The 22016-nt window shown below is 38.3% G+C and overlaps 1 long non-coding RNA gene and 2 pseudogenes across 3 annotated transcripts in view; all 3 read left to right on the forward strand.

Annotated features, from left to right (window-relative positions):
* Window positions 1-22016, forward strand: part of LOC309647225 (nonsense-mediated mRNA decay factor SMG5-like) — a 92231-nt pseudogene that overhangs the window by 56881 nt on the left and 13334 nt on the right. Inside the window, exon 2 of the transcript XR_014268660.1 lies at window positions 20364-21944. The product of XR_014268660.1 is annotated as a nonsense-mediated mRNA decay factor SMG5-like (transcript). The remainder of the gene's footprint in view (window positions 1-20363; window positions 21945-22016) is intronic.
* Window positions 1-22016, forward strand: part of LOC309647239 — a 154241-nt gene that overhangs the window by 22244 nt on the left and 109981 nt on the right. The gene's annotated exons all lie outside the window — the stretch shown is intronic.
* Window positions 2842-10471, forward strand: LOC309647188 (importin subunit alpha-1 pseudogene; annotated as a pseudogene). Its single transcript has one exon. The product of its transcript is annotated as an importin subunit alpha-1 pseudogene (transcript).

A 22016-nucleotide genomic window follows, 5' to 3' on the forward strand; every position in this document is an offset into this window, starting at 1 on the left:
CAAAAATCAGGTTTAACCTCACATTGATGAAGGTCAATGGGAATCTGAAAAATGTGAAGGGAAAATTTGAAAGGAGTTTCTTTCTGCCAGAGAATATATGGGGGGTTTGTAATTGAAATGAGCTACCACCTGTTGTATTTTATAATCTGAGAGAATTATAAAACTGAGCTCCCTTTCTAGAAATAGTAGCTCTCTGATTTCTGGAATATTCTGAACTGGCACTTTCCAATAGAACTTTGTGCAATGACAGTACTACTCTCTATCTATACTGTGCAATATGGTAGCTACTAACCATACATGCTCTTGAAGTGTAGCTAGTGTGATAGGGGCACTGAATTTTTAATTTTATTAAATGTTAATAATTTAAATTTAAGTAGACCCATGTGTCTAGTGGATACTGAACTGGACAACACAGGTCTGGGTAAATATGCTCAGAATTCATCTATAGCCATGTACTTAAAACTTACATATACCAAGCACACACAAAATTCAAAGTTCTTTAAAAAACTTCGTTTCTTTAAAACATAATTAACTGAAATCGTGGTTATTAAATGAATCATTCAAGGCGAGACACTCAGCCTTTAGGTCTTTATTTTCCTCAGTGGAATGATAAGAGTGTGTCCCGATTAGCTTTAAGGTTTCCCCAGCTTTAACACATTATGATTTACATTTAGATTGTTTCTAGGTGCTTAAAGTGAAGAACAGAGGGAAATCGAGAATATGTTTTTCTTGGCTTGCTGCAGTTTTCTGTCTACAGATTGTGTGTGTTGGTGGGGGGGAGGCTTTTTCACTTTCATCATTTCAGTTATCATCTCCATGGAGATACAATCCAGCGCTAAATCTCTGCATATGACCTCTTACACATACTCTTGTCCTGTAATACAATTACCATGATTTAAGGATATCTCTTTTTGGATATTCTACTCTTAAACTCATGTAAACATGTATGTTATATGATTAATTGGGTCCCTCACCCCCGTTTATACTTTGAAGTCCTAACCTGCAGTATGTCAGAATGTGATCATATTTGCAGAAAGAATCTTTAAGGAGGTAATTAAATTAAATGAGGTCATTAGGGTGGGCTTTAATCCAATATGGCTGGTGTCCTCATAAAAAGAGATTAGGACATAGACACACACAGAGGGAACACCACAGGGAGAAGTCAGTCATCTATAAGCCAGAAAGGCCTCAGAAGAAATCAACCTTGTTAATGGATAGATCTTGGACTTCTAGCTTCCAGAATTATGAAAATATAAGTGTCTGTTGTTTAAGCTCTCCAGTCTGTGGTACATTGTTAAGGCAGCCCTAATATAAACTAATATAAAATCTAAACCACTAAACTGAATATTTTTCATCAGATTATGTATTATCTAAACCTTCTTTACTTTTTTTTTTTTTCCCTTAAAGGGTACAGGCGTGTTGCTCATCCCACATTAACAAAGAAACAAGCAAATATTTGAATAACCTGTTACAGTTTTTAAAGCTTTAGACTCTGGTGTTTCTACTACTTATTCCTTACCTTCTGTTTTTGACAAATCTTGTTTTTCCTTGCTTTGCTGCTGAGATTCCACCTTCTTGGAATTTCTATTTCTTCTTTTATGCTTGTTCTAATTCTAATTAACTTCTAAGAACTGGTTCAGGTGGTCTCTGAATTCAGGGTGTTACCACAGTTCTAAACTTACATTGTATTTCACACAGCACTCTACATAGCTTCTTTACTTGAGTATAGTGTTCCTGTTTTACAGATTTTAAAAAATCCAGTTTCCCAGCACCATGGGAACTCCTGGTATTTAATAGGCACTCCAGAAACATTTTGGGAAACAAACATGCAATGATATTGACTCTTTAGATCCTAAATTCCTGGATGGTTAATCTTTCTCGTGTTTCTTCAGATATTCAGTGTTCACTGAGCATTTACTATATGCAAGGCACTGTAATTATTAACCTTTCACTGTACTTGGGTTGTATACCAAAATTTAGTTGACATATGTTTTCTTTTTGCTGGATTGCTTGGTTGGGTAACCATTCAAGCATAAGAAGCATCGCTTGATTGTACATTTAATACTTGATGTACTTAATACTGATTTGAACTGAATTACTTGTGTGAAGAGTGAGTAACTGTGATAGTTTGATTTGTACTGAAATAATGTGCTCATAAATGTATCATTCCCTTGAGTATTCATTATGGAAATAAGATATACAATTGTTGATTAAATGAAAAGAAGTCCTAAATCAGTTTGGAAAATCAGATATTAATATCACTTCCAGGCAGGCTGAGTTCAGTCTATTAAAGTAGGGTTTTATTTTAGTTGCAAATGACCATTTTGGCTTTATCATACATACATAAGGTTTCTGAGCTAAATGTTCTAGGAAATTTAATAGAATAAATATTGAATGACATATGCAGTAGTTATCTCTTTTTATTTCATAATGTAGTTTTTTTTTTTTCTTATTTGACTTACATACATTGCTGAAAAGAAGAGCTCAAAGTGGGAATAAAGGAAAGCCTGAGAAGTAATGGTGTCTCAGATTGCAGCTTCTGTAAATTGAAAAGCATATGGGAATTTTCCCAGGAAATAAGATAAAAGAGAAAATTGGGAACAATAAAAAAGAAGAGCTAGGGGCTTGGGAGTCCGCCTGCCGATGCAGGGGACATGGGTTCAAGCCCTGGTCCGGGAGGATCCCACATGCCGCGGAGCAACTAGGCCCATGTGCCACAACTACTGAGCCTGCGCTCTGGAGCCCGTGAGCCACAACTACTGAGCCCACGTGCCACAACTACTGAAGCCCACACGCCTAGAGCCGTGCTCCGCAACAAGAGAAACCACCACGAGAAGCCCGCGCACCGCAACAAAGAGTAGCCCCCACTCACCGCAACCGGAGAAAAGCCCGCGCGCAGCAACGAAGACCCAACGCAACCAAAAACAATAAATAAATTAAATAAAATAATAAAATAAATAAATTTATTTAAAAAAAAAAACTGCAGAGCTAAACCTCACCTCCCTGTTCAGTTCACATAGGACATAAGGCCATAGACATCATCTGCTTGAAATTATGTTGATTTGGTATATAATTTTAAAAAATCATGAGGTATGTCTGTGTCTAACCATATCCTCTGCATCCTCTCTCAACAGAAGGAACAGAATATTCTTTATGAATTCACCATTAGGATCAGGGCAGGAGAGAGGAGTAAGGTGAATTTGTTAACAGTTTCTGTCATCAGCATCACACTGTATCATAGACATAAGAGCCTTAAGAGGACTTCTAGTTCAGTTCTCTTAACAGATGAGAAAAATGAGGCTCAGAGGAGTTATAATTGCAACATATTGCGGATCAGGCAGGATGGTGTTGTCATTAAGATCATGGTGGAGTCTGGCAGACCTGAGTTCAAATTGAGACCAAATCTTTACAAGTTACATGAATTTGGTCAAATTAATTAACCTCACCCATCTCAGTATCTGTCTTAAAGTGGGAAAAAATAACTCCCTTCCAGGAATGTACTCACGCATATGAAATATGCTTAGGACCCTGTGATAGACAGCCTTTACGGTGCCCCCCAATGATCTTACTTCCTGGTATTCTTGCCCTTTTGTGTAAACTCCTCCCCTTGCCCAAGGGCTGTACCTAATGACTTGCTTCTAACCAACAGATTATGGAGAAGGTGATGGGATGTCATTTCCATGATTAGGTTATAGAATACTGTGACTTCCATCTTGCAGAAGACTTTCTCCCTTGTGGGTTTTGATGAAATAAGAGGCATGTTGCAGAGGCCCATGTGGCAAGGAACTGAGACCCTCAGTCCAACAGTCCTCAAGGAATTGAATTCTGCCAACAATCATTCAGTGAGTTTGGAAGTGGATTGTTTCCCATTCGAAGCTTGATTGCAGCCTTGTGAGAGGCCCTGAAGCAGAGGACCCATCTCAGCTGTACCTGGACTCCTGACCCACAGAAACTGTGACATAATTAATGTGTGTTGTTTAAGCCACTGAGTTTTGAGGTAACTTGTTATGCAGCAATAGACAACTAATATAGACAGTGCTTAACACAAAGTAGTGAGGTAGACGGTAAGGGTAGGTGCTGTTTTAGAAAGGCTTTCAGGAGACAGGGATGAAGAGAGTGCTGAAGAGCTTCCTAGGAGTCCTGGGAAAACTATTATAAACAGAGGGAGTAGTATAAGCATAGCCACTGAAGTGAATCGCTAAGTGTTTGAAGAAAAGGATATCAGAATGGTTAGGAGGATGGTGGTCATGGGTTTGGGGGGCAAGTTAATGTAGTGTTTTATAGGTCATGGAAAGGATTTGGATGTTAAAAATAAATATGTGGGCTTCCCTGGTGGCGCAGTGGTTGAGAGTCTGCCTGCCAATGCAGAGGACATGGGTTCGAGCCCTGGTCTGGGAATATCCCACATGCCGCGGAGCAACTAGGCCCGTGAGCCACAACTACTGAGCCTGCGCGTCTGGAGCTTGTGCTCCGCGCAACAAGAGAGGCCGCGATAGTGAGAGGCCCGCGCACCGCAATGAAGAGTGGCCCCCGCTTGCCCCAACTAGAGAAAGCCCTTGCACAGAAACGAAGACCCAACACAACCAAAAATAAATAAATAAATAAATAATAAAAATAAAGGAATTCCTTTAAAAAAATAAAAATAAAAATAAATGTGTGATGGGAAATGGAATAATCTGGTTAATATTTTGGCTGGTGTGTGTAGAATTGAATGGATGTGTGTTTGGTGCTACAGTAGGAATGTTAGCAGAGAGACTCGTCTAGTGCAGTAATCCAAGCAAAAGGTAATGGCGGCTGGGACTATGGGTGGCACAGCAGTGATGATGAGAAACGGTTGAGGATATATTTTGGAAGTTTCAGGAATAAATATGCTGATGGGTGGTTGGTTGTAAGGTGTTATAAAAAGAAAAAGAATCAAGGATGACCTCAAGGTTTTTGGTCTGAGAAACTTGGTAAACAAGTCTGCTGAGATGGAGAAGGCATAGTGGAGAATCATAGGTGTATGAGGAAGATTAAGAGTTCATAGATACCTAGCAGACATCCAAGTGGAGAAACTGAGAAGGTAGATTTATATGGGCCTGGTGGAGTTGCAGATATAAATTTGGGTATCATCAGTGTACAGAAGGTATACATGGGCTTAGAGTGAGTGCAGACAGAGAAGAGACCTGAGGCATGAACCCAGAGGCACTCCAGCATTGGGGTGTGGGCAAAAGGAGGAGGATTCAATAAAGGATACTTGGGAAGAGCAGTCTCTGAGGTCACAGGAAAACCAGGAGGTGTGTTTTTCCAGAGGCCGAGTTAAGATAGCTGTTCTGTTGTTCTCGATTTTCTAGATCAGTGGTTCTAACTTGAGTGTGCATTGCAATCATCTGGAGGGCTTTTTAAAACCCAAATTGCTAGGCCCCTCCTCCCAGAGTTTCTGACTCAGTAGGTCTTGAGTTTGGCCCAAGAATTTGCATTTGGAACAAGCTCTCAGGGGGGGCTCAGGCTGCTTGTCCAGGGACCAAAATGTGAGGACCACTGTTATTCATCAAATATAATCTAACTAGGGTCCGCGGAATATTTGTGATCACTTTGCCCATCCTTTCAATCTTATCCATTTAGTTCTTTGAATTTTTTAGAAAGTTACAGTTACTGTGCTAGGCACTAGGGATACAAAAGAATTCAGTGTCAAGAAAAGACTAACATATAAATGTATTACTTACAGCATGATTTGGGAGGTACAGTGTGAGAGGCAAGAGCAAGGCAGAGTGGTGATAGAGTGGTGCAGAAGGAGTCAGAGAACGTTTAGGATGGAGACTTTGGAAGAGCAGGTGATGTTTTTTTGTTTTTTGTTTTTTAAACATCTTTATTGGAGTATAATTGCTTTACAATGGTGTGTTAGTTTCTGCTGTATAACAAAGTGAACCAGCTATACATATACATATGTTCCCATATCTCTTCCCTCTTGCATCTCCCTGCCACCCTCCCTATCCCACCCCTCTAGGTGGTCACAAAGCACAGAGCTGATCTCCCTGTGCTACATGGCTGCTTCCCACTGGCTATCTATTTTACGTTTGGTAGTGTATATATGTCCATGTCACTCTCTCACTTTGTCACATCTTATCCTTCCCCCTCCCCATATCTTCAAGTCCATTCTCTAGTAGGTCTGTGTCTTTATTCCTGTCTTTTTAACTTAGTCCTGAGTAAGGGTTCTTTAGGCAGTCAGAGGGAAATGCATTCCAGGGATTTGTATGCACAAAGACAGGGAGGCATGAATAGGTGTGGTGTGTTCCTGAGATTCAGGGCATTGGGAGGAAGCTGTTTAGTGAGCTTTAGGGATTGGAAGGGCAGGGGACGGGGATGAGGCTAGACTTAGGCAGATGTATATCATTTGTATTTGCTCCATTGTTTAGCTTCTTCTCAATATTCCATTAAGTTTGGAGTTTATAGATATAAACAATGATATTTAATTGAAAACCAATATGGATTAAACCATTAGGGATGTCCCAATCGGAGATTTTAATTTCTCAAGCACTTAAAGTGGTTTCCTTCAGAAGTGATATAAAAAGCAACACTAACATACTGTATGATTCCATTTATATGAAATATCCAGTATAGGGAAATGCAGAGAGACAGAAAGAAAGACCGAAAGTGGTTGCCAGAGGCAGGGGAGGAGGGAACTGGAAAGTGACTAGTTAAATTGGTACAGAATCTCCTTCAGGGCTGATGAAAATTAAAAAAAAAATTTATTTTATATTGGAGTATGGTTGATTTACAATGTTGTGTGATGATGAAAATATTTTGAAATGATAGCAGTGATGGTTTCTTGCCATTGTGAATCTACTAAATGCTACCAAATTATACTTTGAAATGGCTAATTTTGTGTTCTGTGAATTTCATCTCAAAAATATATTGGCACAATAACACAAGATTTAAATGTAATATTCCAAAGTAAAGTAATGTGCTGTCAAGAATGCAGATTGGGACAGTTCTAATTTTCACATATATCTAGAGAGAAATGTCAGGCAATTTGATCTTACTATGTAAAGGCTGTTTATCATTAACCTGGTTGAACACTAGAAAAGGAATTTTTGATGAATAAAGCAAAGCAACTGACACACAAGTTTCAGAAGCTTAGATAATTTAAATGAAGACAAATTTTCTCTTTTTGGATGACATTTACTGACTGGAAAGTCTGTATTGTTATCTTGAGGATTAATGTCTTAAAATGGCATTGCATTGTTGAAGGTACTGTTTTTCATGTGATTCATAACTGCAAAAAAATTCAGTTCAATATTGCAAATTTATAAATTGATTAAAGTCAGAGTATCTCAGCATATAAATTACTCCCTAGAGGAAAGCATTCATTTTTAGATTAGATATTATTATAAAATGAAAAAATTACAATGCTTTAAAATTATGGGCAAACATGTCCATAAACTTATCCTATACTTACACAACTATTATTATCTTGTGTATTCCATTACAACTTTTAAAAATAGGATTCTTTTAAAAAGGATCTTATTTTTGGTCCTCGGAGGCAGAGACCTGAGTTTATCATGCTTTCTGTCATAGCAGAGTACATCAGTGGTCTGTTCAAGGCCTCCCTCATTTTATTTTATCTTTCTTCTTCATTTTCATCCCTACTCCAATTTCACATCCCCTTAGTTATTCTATTCTTTAATCTATGTTCATTGAGTTGTATACATACACACATTTTGGAAATATATATTGTGCTGTTTTGTTTATCTGTGCTTTTACTTTATATAAATGGTATCATTCAGATCTCATTCACTCCACCTGTATTTTTAAGGTACTTTCTTCATAGAGCTATCCTCTGTGCTTTTCAACTCCCCTTTTGAGTTTTTTATTTCAACGATTGTATTTTTCATACTCAGAATCTCCAGATTCTGGCTCCTTAGGATTCTGTTCCTGGTTCTTGTTTGTAACATTCTGTTTTGTTTCTTTGTGGATAAATATTTTATTAAAATTTTATTTTACTTAAAATTCTTATTTTAACCAATCCATTAATTTGGCTTCTTCTACCACAGAGTGTTGCGTTTGTTGTCTTCTATAGAACTTGTGCTCCTCCTGTTGAATTTAGGGAGTAGGTTCCAGGGAGATACGGTAGGGTGGGGAGCCTCTGAGCTTGCCACCTGGGCTAGACCATGCCCTCTTTACATCCCTTCCTCCCCAACACTTGATTTTGCCTTACCTCTCAACGACCCACTGTCTCTCTCCCTCAGGGCACAGTTCTTTCCCGATGATTGCTTGTCTTGGATAAAGTCACTTAGACCAGTGATTCTATAATTTTAGTGTGCATCAGAATCATCAGTCATGCTTGTTAAAACATAGAATGCTGGGCCCAACTCCCCAGACTTTCTGGTACAGTAAGTTTGCGACGGAGAAGAGTATTTACGTTTCTAAGAAGTTACCAGTTGACACCATCCTTGGGCTGACCGTGGTGGACGTTTTGAGGGCAACCGACCCACAGCCTGTGCACCCCATACCACCTCCTGTGGAAGCTTAAGCTGTCTGTGTAGCTTTCTCCCTTTGTCTCATAACCATGTCCACCAATGGGAATGCTAATTCGCCAGCTGCCTGCCTTAATAGATTCAAGAACAAGGGGAAAGACAGTACAGAAATGAGGCAGCACCAAATAGAAGTTAATGTGGAGCTGAGGAAAGCTAAGAAGGATGACCAGATGCTGAAAGGAGAAATGTCAGCTCTTTTCCTGATGACGCTACTTCTCTACTGCAGGAAAACCGCAACAACCAGGGCACTGTAAATTGGTCTGTTGATGACACTGTCAAAGGCATAAATAGCAACAATTTGGAAAGCCAGCTCCAAGCTACTCAAGCTGCCAGGAAAGTGCTTTCTAGGAAAGAACAGCCCCCCATAGACAACATAATCTGGGCTGGTTTGATTCCAAAATTTGTGTCCTTCTTGGGCAGAACTGATTGTAGTCCCATTCAGTTTGAATCTGCTTGAGCACTCAGTAACATTGCCTCTGGGACATCAGAACAGACCAAAGTTGTGGTAGATGAAGGTGCTATCCCAGCATTCGTTTCTCTGTTGGCATCTCCCCACACTCACATCAGTGAACAAGGTTGTATGGGCTCTAGGAAACATTGCAGGTGATGGTTCAGTTTTCCAAGACCCGGTTATCAAGTATGGTGCAGTTGACCCGCTGTTGGCACTTCTGGCGGTTCCTGATTTGTCATCTTTAGGATGTGGTTACTTACATAATCTTACCTGGACACTTCAAATCTTTGTCGCAACAAGAATCCTGCACCCCCCTTAGATGCTGTTGAGCAAATTCTTCCTCCTTTAGGAAGAAGGTCGTCTCCTGCATCACGATGATCCAGAAGTATTAGCTGATATCTGCTGGGCTATTTCCTACCTTACAGATGGTCCAAATGAACCAATTGAAATGGTTGTGAAAACTGGGGTTGTACCCAAACTTGTGAAGCTTTTAGGAGCTACTGAATTGCCAATCGTGACTCCTGCGCAAAGAGCCATAGGGAATATTGTCAATGGGGCAGATGAACAGACTCAGGTTGTAATAGATGCAGGAGCACTGCTAACAAACTCCAAAACTAATATTCAGAAGGAAGCTATGTGGACAACGTCAAACATCATGGCTGGCCGCAGGACCAGATACAAGTTGTAAATCATGGATTAGTCCCATTCCTTGTCGGCATTCTCTCTAAGGCAGACTTTAAGACACAAAAGGAAGCTGTATGGGCTGTGACCAACTATACACGTGGTGGAACAGTTGAGCAGATTATATACCTTGTTCATAATAGAGCCATTGATGAACCTCCTAACTGTGAAAGATACCAAAATTATTCTTGTTATTGTGGATGCCATTTCAAATATCTTTCAGGCTGCTAAGAAACTAGGCAAAACTGAGAAACTTAGTATAATGATTGAAGAATGTGGAGGTTTGGACAAAACTCAAGCTCTACAAAACCATGAAAATGAGTCTGTGTACAAAGCTTCATTAAACCTGATTGAGAAGTATTTCTCTGTGGAGGAAGAGGAAGATCAAAATGTTGTGCCAGAAACTACCTCTGAAGGCTATACATTCCAAGTTCAGGATGGCACTGCTGGGACCTTCAACTTTTAGATTGTACATCCGAGGCATAAAGTTGTTTGCTGTGTACTACGTTTGGTATAAGTTTGTCTTACTGTTTCTCTACTAAGAACTCTTTTTAAATGTGGTTTGTTATTGTAGCGCTTTTTACAACGAAACTATACTTGAACAGTTCCAAACTGTACATACTGTATGAAGCTTCTCCTCTCAATGGGTTTCTTATTTCTATGTGGAATTTCGTATCTTGTAGTGTCCTGTAAATAAAGATTAAATTCCACCCTTTACTTCAAAGAAAAAAAAAGAAGAAGAAGTTACCAGTTGATGCTGATGCTGCCAATCAGGAACCAAGTTTTGAGAGCTGCTGACTTAATGGGATAAAAGGAGAAGTAAACAAATAATTAGGTGTTGGCCCACCTACGTGCACCTCTTGTTTTCTGCTTCTCCTCACTAGTTCCAGGATCCATCCCTGCCTGGATATTACCCTGAAGCTTCTATTTAGCTCTGGCTGATCCTGGCTGGCTCCTACTGCCTATGATCCAGGACTATGTGAGGTAGCATCAAAGCCCAAACAAGGAAGTTCTCCTCAATCTATTCCCATGATCATGGTTTTGGAACCTCTTCTGCTCTGGATTGCCCTTCTCCTCTTCCCTCATTACCCCCACCTGACTGGGACCCAACCAACTTGTTTCCTTAGAGGTTTCTGACAGTTATATGTTTAAAAATTTTTTGATGTATTTACTTTTGGCTAATAAAAATTGTATATATTTAAGGTATATAGCATGATGTTTTGATATATGTATAAAATGTGAAATGATTACCACAATCAAACTAATTAACATATCCATCAATCTTCCATAGTTACTATTTTTTTTGTGTTGAGAACACCTGAGATTTTCTCTCTTAGCAATTTCAAGTATACAATACATTATTATTATTGTCATCATGCTGTACATTAGGTCCCCAAACTTGTTTATCTTGTAACTGAAATTTTGTATCTTGTGATCAATATCTCCCCTTTTCCCTCCTCCCCCCAGACTCTGGTATCTACCATTCTACTCTCTGTTACTATGAGCTCAACTTTTTTTTTTTAAGATTACATATATAAGTGAGATCATGCAATATTTGTCTCGATTATTTCATTTAGCATAATGTCCTCCAGTCTCATCCATTTTGTCACAAATGGCAGGATTTCCTTTCTAAAAGGCAGAATAATAATCAATTGTATATACATACCAAATTTTCTTTACCTGTTCGTCTGTTGATGGACACTTAGGTTGTTTCACATCTTGGCTATTGTGAATAATGCTGCAGTAAACATGGGAGCACAGATGTCTCTTTGAAATATTTTATTTTCTCTGGATATATACCCAGAGTGAGATTGCTGGATCATATGGTACTTCTATTTTTGAGGAACTTCCTTACTGTTTTCCATAATGGTTGTACCAATTTACATTCTTACAAACAGTGCACAAGGGTTCCCTTTTCTCCATATTATTACCAATACTTGTTGTCTTTTGTCTTTTGATAATAGCCATTCTAACAGGTGTGAGGTGATATCTCACTGTGGTTTTGATTTCCCTTTCCCAGATGATTAGTGATGTTGAGCATCTTTTCATATACCTATAGGCCACTTATATGTCTTCTTTAGCAAAATGTCTATTTGGGGTTTTTTGCACATTTTTAAGTTGAGTTATTGGGATTTTTTGATATTGAGTTGTATGAGTTCCTTACATATTTTGGATATTAACCCCTCATCAAATATTGATTTGTAACTATGTTCTCACATTCAATAGGCTGCCCTTTCAATTTGTTAATTGTTTCATTGCCTTGAGGAGGTTTTTAGTTTGACATAGTTCCACTTGTTCATTTTTGCTTTTGTTGCCTGTGCTTTTGGTGTCAGATACAAAAATTAATCAGCAAGACCAGCGTCAAGGAGCTTAATCCCTATATTTTCTTCTAGGAGTTTTATGGATTCAGGTCTTCTATTTAAGTCTTTAATCCACTTTGAGTTCATTTTTGTATGTGGTGTAAGATAAGGATCCAATTTCATTCTTTTGCAGGTAGATATCCAGTTTTCCCAACACCATTTATTGAATAAACTATCCTTTCTCCATTGTATATTCTTTGTGTCTTTGTCAAAAATTAGTGGACTGTATATGTGTGGGTTTATGTGATCGCTTTGCTGTTCCATTGGTCCATATGTCTATTTTAATGTCAGTGCCATACTGCTTTGATTACTATAGTTTTGTAGTATTAAGTCAGGAGATGTGATGTCTCCAAATTTTTTGTTCTTGCTTAAGATTTCTTTAGCTATTTTGGGGTCTTTTCTGGTTCCATATGAATTTAGGATTGGTTTTTCTATTTCTATAAAAATTCCATTGGAATCTTGATGGGCGTTGCATTGAATCTATAGATCGTTTTGGGTAGAGTGGACATTTTGACAATATTACATCTTCCAATCAACGAACATGAGCTATCTTTCCATTTTTTTGTATTTTCTTTGATTTCTTTCATCAGTGTTTTATATTTTTCAGCAAACAAATCTTTCATGTCCTTGGTTAAATTTATTTCTAAATATGTTATTTTACTTTTCTGTTGTTATTGTAAATGGGATTATCTTCTTAATACCTCTTTTGTATAGTTTGTTGTTAGTGTATAGAAACACAACTGATTTTTGTATGTTGATTTTGTATCCTAAACTTTACTGAATTCATTTATTAGTTTTAATAGTTATTTGATGTATAAGATCATGTCATCTGCATGATGTTCTGAGATCCACACATTCCCCTCTTCTTTGTGCAGCTTCTCTAGGGTCAAGCACAGGTGCAGAGCCAGCATCCTGTGGTAGATTGCTATCTTGTCTGGCCTTCTAATATTTTTATGTATTTTTTAAACGTAACACACCTGTAGATTTGTGATGTTTTATTGTCTACCTAGCACCGGTCATTTTAAGGTTTATAGTTATGACACATAATGAGTGTAATGATTTCAGTATACTGTAATATTGCATTACTTGGATAAACTATAATTTATTAATTATCCCCTAATGTTGGACATTTGGAATGCTTTCCATTGTCCCAACATGAGTAATAGCATTAAATGTATTAACTTTTTATACCTACAAAAGTATTTTTGGGTACTTTCCTTTTTTTGTTGTTGTTTCCCTGTATTGTGAAAGAGTTAAGGCAGCTTTCAGAAGCACTTTAAGTTCTGGGAGAATCTGCCTCTTTGTGTCTGATTCATTTTCTGAGTGGGTGGTGTACTGCTTTAACCTTGTCACTGACAGGAAAGTTCAGATTTTATACTGTAAAAAGAGAAGAGGTCTGTCCTTGCAGTTCTCTTTGACTGAAGTGTTTGCTTTTAGACAATGATTGTACACACTCTTCCATCAACATGCTGGTACTTGCTAGCGTCAGTTCTCCTTTGAATTGAAATAGCAATTTCCTCTGTTCATCTGGACTATTTTTAAACTACGGCAGCTCTTATTTAAAAGCCACAGGTTGTGTTCCAGATTAACCCTGTCCAAATTTGGTAATGATGATTATACCATCGAGGGCAATCAAAATAATCAAATGAAGGAAAAGTACTTATTTTCTAACTTATTTGGCTAAAATGAATGTTCAGATAACATGACTTTAGTTTTTATATAAACCCATAGCATTTTGGTAAGCAACTTCTGAAAATAGGTTAATGAATCATCATGGGAGGAAACTTGAGAATCTCTGATTTAAAAAGGAACGTTAGCAGTCATTTAAGTCAATCTACCACACAAAAGAAAAACTCATCTACAGGGTGTGTGATGGTCTATCAGTTTTTGATTAAACCCCTTCCATGGCTAGATTACCACCTTATCAGTCAGCCCATTTATTGACATTTTTGGATAGCTGTAATTAAAAGTTCTCCTTTTATTTTTTTCTTGAATTGAAACCTGTCTTTTTAACATCTACATAAAGATACACTGACTTCCCTTTGTGCCATACAGAAAAAGGTGTATATCTCATTATCATAGTCTTCTGAATATTTGAAGACATCTATATGGTTTCCTCTTAGTGTTCTCTTCTCTCTTATTTAGGATAAATGTCCTTAGACCGTGCAGGCTTTTTTTTTCCCCATAAACTTTAAGATGATGATGTCTATATCCCTAATCATCTCAAACACCTTCCTGGATATTTTTCAATTTGTCCATGTTCTTAAAATAAGGATTGTGGAGCAGAAAATAGTGGCTCACAGACACAGTGGAACCACCTCACATTTCTGTGATCTTGACTTGAGATATTTTCTTTACAAATATCTATCTTAGAGACTTCCTCCAAAGTTTATTATCATGTAGGATTTCCCTGTGATATACCTATAGGTACATATTATTTCCAACAGTTTTATTCTAGAACATAGTCACCAAGAAATGGCACCTTACTTCTGAGAATTAGGTGTAAAATTGGTAATTATTAAGCTCTTTTATAAGGGCTATCTCATAAAGCCACATTGCTTTCAATAGGAAATATGGTTTGTAGTAATAGATGAAAAAACATTATCGTTTACACTTGAGAGCTAATCTTTAATCGCAGCTTGAATTTCATGGCTCATGATGGGATAAAATAAAATCAAAATAAGAATTTGTCAGTACACTATAACTAGCGATAGGCAGTGTTTTGCGCCTAGAAGATTTGTGGTATAATAATTTTTTTAAGCATATTAGACTAAAAGGGATCTTACACATCATACTGTCTTAATTGTGCAAGTGACTGACCACTCATTTATCTCAACTATCTGGGAATCATTTGTGTTTTGATAGATTGTTGGAGAGGTGATTCTAATCTTTTGTTTTCTTTATTTCTTTTTGTTTTTCTAGTTCCTACTCTACACAGAAAATTGTTTTGATCATTTTGAACATCTTGATTAGATTCAATCAGTCTATTTAATAGAAAACAAAATCAGTTAATGTTTAATGACATTTATTATTCAAGTTAGCCACAAGAGTCAATCTAGCAATTCCCTAAAAGCATAATAATAAAAATCTGTGGTATACACAGTGGTGTGTCTTTTTTATATGATGAATTACGTTTTAAGATTTTTTAAATTGTGTAATTTACACACAAGTATAATATGTTTTATATATATATACACACACACGTGTATATGTGTGTGTGTGTGTATACATATCCATCCCACATAATCTCGTTGAAGAAATAGATATTATTAGTGTTTAAAGACACCTTACCCCCAATGTGTACACCTCCTGATTTAGCCCTCTTCCCAACAATTGCCCAGTCCAAAATGCAATCTTAGCTTTTGTGATAATCACTCCTTTACTTTTATGTTTTTACTATCTCAGTATGTATCCATAGGCAATACTTTACTTAATTTTGTCTATTTTGGGCCTGGGTATAAATACCATCATATTTTATACATTTTTCTGTGGCTTACTGCTTTTGTTCAACACTATGTGTAACACATCCATATGGATATATGCAGCATGTTTCATTTATTTTTACCACTGTATGGTAAAAACATGTACTGCTGTATATATTACAATTTATTTATTCAACTTACTATTGATATACAATCAGGTTATTTCCAGTTTTTGCTTTTATCTATTAAAGACAATGCTGTTAGAAATACTTTTTAATATGTCAACTGGCGCACAGGTGCAAGAGATTTCCCACCATTTAAATCTAAAAATGGAGGTGCTGGATTGTAAGGTATGTGAATGTTCAGCTATACCACATCAGGCCAAACTATTTTCAAAGTAATTATATCAGCCATGTATGAAAGTTTTTCTTATCCCGTATCCTTGCAAATACTTGATGTTGTCAGACTTTAAAAGTTTTTGCCAACCTGGAGGATGTGCTCTGTACTTCCTTGTGATTTTAATTTGAAAATCTCTGATTACTAATGAAATTGAGCCTCTTTTCAAAGGTCTGTTTGAGTGTCCTTTATTTTTGAAGTGCCTGATTAGACTGTCTTTTTCCTTTTTAACTCATAGACTTAAAAATAATATTCTTGATATTAGTCATTTATTATTATGCATGCTGCAAACACCCTTTACTAATAGAATTTTTAGTACATTAAATTTTTTTTGAATTGAAGTTCTTAATTTTAATGCAATTGAATATACCAGTCTTTTCTCTTTTTTGGTTAGCATGTATTTAATTTTGAGTTCTGTTTAAAAATTTTTTCTTCTCTACCTTGAGGGCATGAAAATAATTTTTTCTAAAAGGTTTACTGCTTTGCCTTCAACTATTATATGTTTTTGAACAGCAGGAAACATATCTACCAGTGGTAAGTATGGACAAATTAAAAACAAATATTTCCATGTCTTCATCCTAAACATAGGATATTTGGTATTTATGGAAGAGATGTACTGTTCTGTTTAGTGCTTGAAAACCAATTTTTAAATTATATAACTTGTCTCTGACGGTTTTTTTTTTTTTTGCTTCTTTATGTTTAATTGCTTAGAGACAAACTGAAGCAAATATCTGATTCTTTTAATATGTATTTTTATATTTCACAGTACCAGATAATTTCTGGAAAGTGCTAGAAATGGTAGCTCCAAACCGTGCAGAACACCTGCTTCCCTGAAGATTCCGGAAGACACCACTCAGGCATACACAAACCCTTTCTAAAGTCACATTAACAGCTAGAACATATGACAACCGAGTGTCACTATCAGAAGGAAATTCCTTCTTTTTTAAACTTTCTATTCAGGTGATGATAAATAATCCCCTTTTAGCATAAAAATGTAAAATGAACATTTAAGTTCATGAAAATATTCCTCATAAGAGGTTTAGTTTGGTCTCTTGCTTTCTGGTGTTGTGTCTAAGAAGTCTGTATAACCCAAGGTCAAAAACATTTACTCCTACGTTTTCTTCTTGGAGTTTTGATAAAGAACACCAAAGCCATCCCAAATCTGGTGAACTAAGCTGATATATAATTCCATAATGGCTGTGGATCACCCTTTTTCCTTAGGAAGTGAAGTCTCTATTACTCTAGGCTATGCAGAGGATGACCAAGGGTGGAGGGGGGAGGGGGGACAAGACATGTTTATATTCAGTCTCTTTGCTCAGGAGTTTTTTTTTTTTTCCTCCCCGAGGCTATATTTCAAGGATTTCTTGAGGCCTGTGATAATACAAGGCTCTAGAGAACCAGTTTTTATGACTAGATTGGACTGAGTGAAGACGAGGAAACAGCTATGGTTCTGTCTTTATGGAGGAAGGCCTCTTTTAATCATCCTTTTCGTGCAAGATATGTCTAACTCTTGGGTCACAGAGATACATTTTACCCAGACCTAGTTTTCTGTATGGCTTAGGGCTATGGATTTTCCAAATCTATCAGGGTTATATCTGGTCCTGTGTTACCTGCCTGGGGAAGCAGCTTTAGTCAGCCTTCTTGGCCAGAGTGTACCCAGCTCATGCCAATTATGCAGAGTCAATCCAGGTGTGTCAACAAAGTAATAGATTCCAGAGGATTTGAGAGCTTAGCGTGTGGGATCCAAGCCTGGGATGCCAGCAGGCTGAGCAGGAGTAAGCTCTGGAGGTCAGAGCTTCCCGGTGAGTTCAGATGCGTGGTACACAGGAGAGTCTCCTTTGGTCCATCTCAAGGAGGGGATTTAATGTTTTTCTTCTCATAAATAAGCTTCTGGACTTCAGGAGTTTTGGTCCAAATGTCACAGAATTGCTTGTGACTGGTTCCTGGCTGCACTGGGAACAGCTGTGCCTAGTTGCCTTGTATCGGGAAGCCTGCTGGGAAATTTATCCAAATGTCCCCCAAGGAAGACAGAGGTCTGGGAAGTGATTATGTGGGCCTTATATTAGTGTTGGAGTGAAGTGCAGCCAGGAGCCAGCTCACATTTATGTTCATTCAGAGAGAATGGACCATTCCTAGGAATTATTCAGTCTGGAAATGTTTAAGTGTGAGAAAATCATTCCGTATTCATTTCATAGATTTATGCCGGTCCTTGTATCAGAGCTGGCAAACTTGGGGGTTTAGGAGATGACTTAAAGCCTATTTGTGAGCTTTGTCCAAACCTGGGTGACTGTAGGCCTATTATTTTGGGCAACGGGTTTTCCACAGCCATCCTGGAAGGGCTGCAGCAGGGTGTTGTCATTGGAAGTCAATAGGTGTGGTTAGAGGTTAAGGGGAAGGGAGAAGAGGCCAGTAAAAATGACTTCAGTCCACTCCTCTTCCCATCTGGCTTTCAAATGGAATCTGTGTCTCCCAAAATAGTCTAATAAATTTGGAGTATTAGATTTTTTTCTCTCCCTTGCTTGGAAATTCTGGCTTCTGGCTCTTAGGCTTCTTAGGGAGTGAAATTTCCTTTACATAAAGTGTATGTGTGGCTTTGAATCTAACCTAGATCTCTCTTCTCCAGGTGTTTTTTTCAGTAGGTTCTCTCTCTTCCTTCATTCAGCTTTCTCAGGACTGAGAAAGGCCAGGCTAACCATTTATGTACCATTCCAGGAAAAGCCTCATGTTGGTGGATGGAGATTTTGCTCTGGCAACTGCTGGTTCAACTTCTGTGTTCTGGCTGTTTCCTTGCACTCCTGCCCAAATTCTTTCTCTTACTCTGCCCCCATCCCTCATTTAACTTTTCACATCCTAGTAACAGATCATAGGTATTTCATATGCTATTCTAGCTCTATGGATACTCTATGTATTCAATGAGTTTTATGTACTTGACATTTTAATGCTATTTATTCTAGTTACTGAACTATTATTATTTTTCCTCTTTTTAAATGCCAGTCATACAAAAATGTAGATTCATAAATTGTACCAACTAATAAGTTGTATTAGAATGACTGACAATAGCAGTATTAAGGAACTTTGGGGGAAAAAAACCGCAGTCATTATCACGCTAACCTCTTAACTTTTACACATTACATTTTAGTTTTTGAAGATGTAATTTTCCAGTTTATGTATTGTTTCATATTCCACTTTTTCCAAGTAATTATTATTTTTGTCTATATAATTATTATATTTAATGGACATAATGACTTTCTATCATACGTGTAGACATGTATGAGCAATTCATTGAGCGTAAAATATTTAGGTTAATTTTACTTTTCTTCCTTCCTCCCTCCCTCCCTCCCACCCTTCCTTTCCTTTATTAAAGATACATTTGGAATGGACTTCTTATTAACGTAGCTTTTTGCTTTTGTTAAATTTATTTCCTTAGGCATCATTCCTATGAATAAGGTTGCTGGATAAAGAATATGGACATAAATGGTTTTACAAACAAAAATATGTTTAAAACTTGTAATGCTTCCAGCTGTGTAAGTCTATACAAGTTTCACCATGGCTTTGAGCATCGTGTATTATAATTTAAAATATGTTTTACTACGTTGATTAAATTATTAGTAATTAATTTATTGCCTGTAGTTTGCTTTAATTTGCTTTTCTTTTAGAATGAGGAAGCAAGACATTTTTTATTTTGTGTTTGCGCTTTGTATTTTCTTTTGTACGAATTCTGTTTATATTATAAGGTGTATTTCTCTTCTCCCTCCATCCGGAGAGTCTAAAAGCAAATTCTACTGAGAGATAAGGAATTTTATAGTTTTTGTATTAAACATTATTTAATATATTTAAATATCATATCTCTTTAGATATATTTATACTACAAATACTTTTAACTACATAGAATCTAGGTCGAATTCTCCAAAAAATCCACAAGCTTGATTAAATTTAATTTTTGATAAGGGATTATTTTCCTTTTTTTTTTGCAGTTAAGGAGATTACATTGCATTTTATTTCACTCTTAGACATGTATTTTGAATAGTATAATGGAGTGCTTTGATACATTATAATCGTTGAATTGAAAATGATAATTGAGGAACTGACTTTTGGAACAACCTTCTTCCATTCACTTTTCTTTACTGAGCCTCTGCTTGAACTAGATATTGTTCGGTACTAGGAGCTAAATGGTGAATTGACCTCTAACCTTTCCCTCAGAGAACTTTGTGGTCCAGTTTGGGAGCAAGAATGATAGATAATGGATGTGCTATGGTAGGAGAAACACAGTCAAGAAAAACTCGTAGACAGCTGAGTCCCAGAAACCCAAAGGAAGCCAGCTCAGTGTGAAGGGGGCGCATCTAACCTAATTTGGGGAGTTAGAGTTGGCCTCCTGGACGCAACGGTGTTTAAACTGAGATCTGAAGTGTGAGCAAAAGTTCCTGCTTCACGTCAAAAGGCTTTATAGAGCCCCACTGTGTTGCTCTGGTGATTATTATTGTTATTATTTTTGGTCTCTATGGGTGGGTACTAATATGTAGTTTTTGTCTTTTCTCAGAAGATAGGCACCATAAGAAAAGAGTCCAGCCTTATGGAGAGAAGCCAGGCAGAAGCCCTGAAGGCCAGACTCCTCTACCAGGATGTTTGCTTGGCAGCTCAGTGTCTTGAGCTCTTCTCCTTCAAAAAGGAAATGCCCACAAAGAAGTTTTCAAGCCTCATGTCCTTGCCCTCAGGGATGTGGTTCAGCAAGTCTGCATTAAACTCATGTTCCTTCACCCAGTGGATTATGGGTGGAAAGCAGAAGAGCTGTTATGGGGGAAAATGTACTCTGACGTTGCTACGCTGCTGTTGAGGACCAAAAGAAAACACGTGGACACCTTCAAACCGTGGGAAGGCGCCTTGCAGGCTCACCTGAAGGGCGGCCTCAGGTTCTATGACCATGTCTTCCTGTTCCTGCAGGAGCACTGTGACCTGAGGTTACTAAGCTACACTGATGGGCCTCACAGTGCCATCCACTTGATTGGCTGCAAGAAAGCAGGTCCTGCCTCAGAAGAAGAGGTGGCCTGGGTGCGAATGGCCTGCCACCGCTGTCGGCTGTACCTGGAAGACTTGTTCCGCTTTCAGAATGAGTTCCCAGCCCTGGCCACCAAGGACTTGGTGGAGAGGTGTTACCCCGAGCCATGCCAGTGGCCCTGCACATGGGCGTGCCCTTCAACCAGCTGGGGGCTCTCACAGGGAGTAAGTACTATGACATTGAAGCCACGTACTTCTACCAGCGCTGCCTCTGCTCGGAAGTGCCTTTTCAAGGGGCATCTTGGAACCTCAAAGGATTCTATGGTCATGCGGGAAAAAGGTACAGCCAGCTGAAAAGGTACCAAAGAAAGAAGCTCTCTCCCAGCCAGAGGCAGTGTTGGGATAACAAAAGCTGCTGATTAGCTTCCTCTACCTTCAGAGCCTCTTGCAGCCTCAGCAGAAATTCAAAGCAACCAGGCTCATGGCCCTGTGCCAGCTGGTTCTGGAAGACTTCCGTCTCTGCCTTTCCTATCGGCCGTGCCCATCGACTTGAGCCAGGCCTCCAGAGGAAGCCCCCAAGGGGCTATCTGTTCCTCCCAGACCTCCTCATCTTCCACATGGTGGTTCTTTGCCTCATGAGTGTGCACAGCCTGAGGACAACAGGCTCGAAGCAGCACAGGCCAGTGGTCACCTTCACCTTGACCCTTTTCTTTCATTTAACTCAACATGTGACTACCCGCGTCCAGGCTGAGCTCCGGAAAGGGAAGCTGACTCCAGAGGTGGATGTCCCCAGGGACGAGGAAGACCAACAGAAGATACAAGCTGGGGAGGAGCAACAAGACCTTCCAGTCCCCTGCCCTGGGCCCCACCACAGCAGATCTCAGAAGAACCACAGGTCATCTTACGTTTCCAGTGAGGGTTACAACTCGGAAGCCAGTTTTCATTCTTGCTGTGACTCAGATGAGATAGATGAAGATGAAAACTATCCTTATGCTCACAAGCCAGCTCAGAAATCAGTAGTGAAACTACTTATTCAGACACAACTGATGAAGAGGAAAGTGGCTCCCTGAATCCAGAAGCAAGGCAGGAGCATGGGGCCAAATCCAAAGGTCAAGTTGCCCATCCGGTGGATAAGTTGGAGACACGTCAACCTCCCAGCACCAGCTGCAGGGGGTATGAGAAATTCCTAGGGTTGTCC

This window comes from Balaenoptera physalus (assembly GCF_965194825.1).
Source record: "Balaenoptera physalus genome assembly, chromosome: 17".
Taxonomy (NCBI): Eukaryota; Metazoa; Chordata; class Mammalia; order Artiodactyla; family Balaenopteridae; genus Balaenoptera; species Balaenoptera physalus.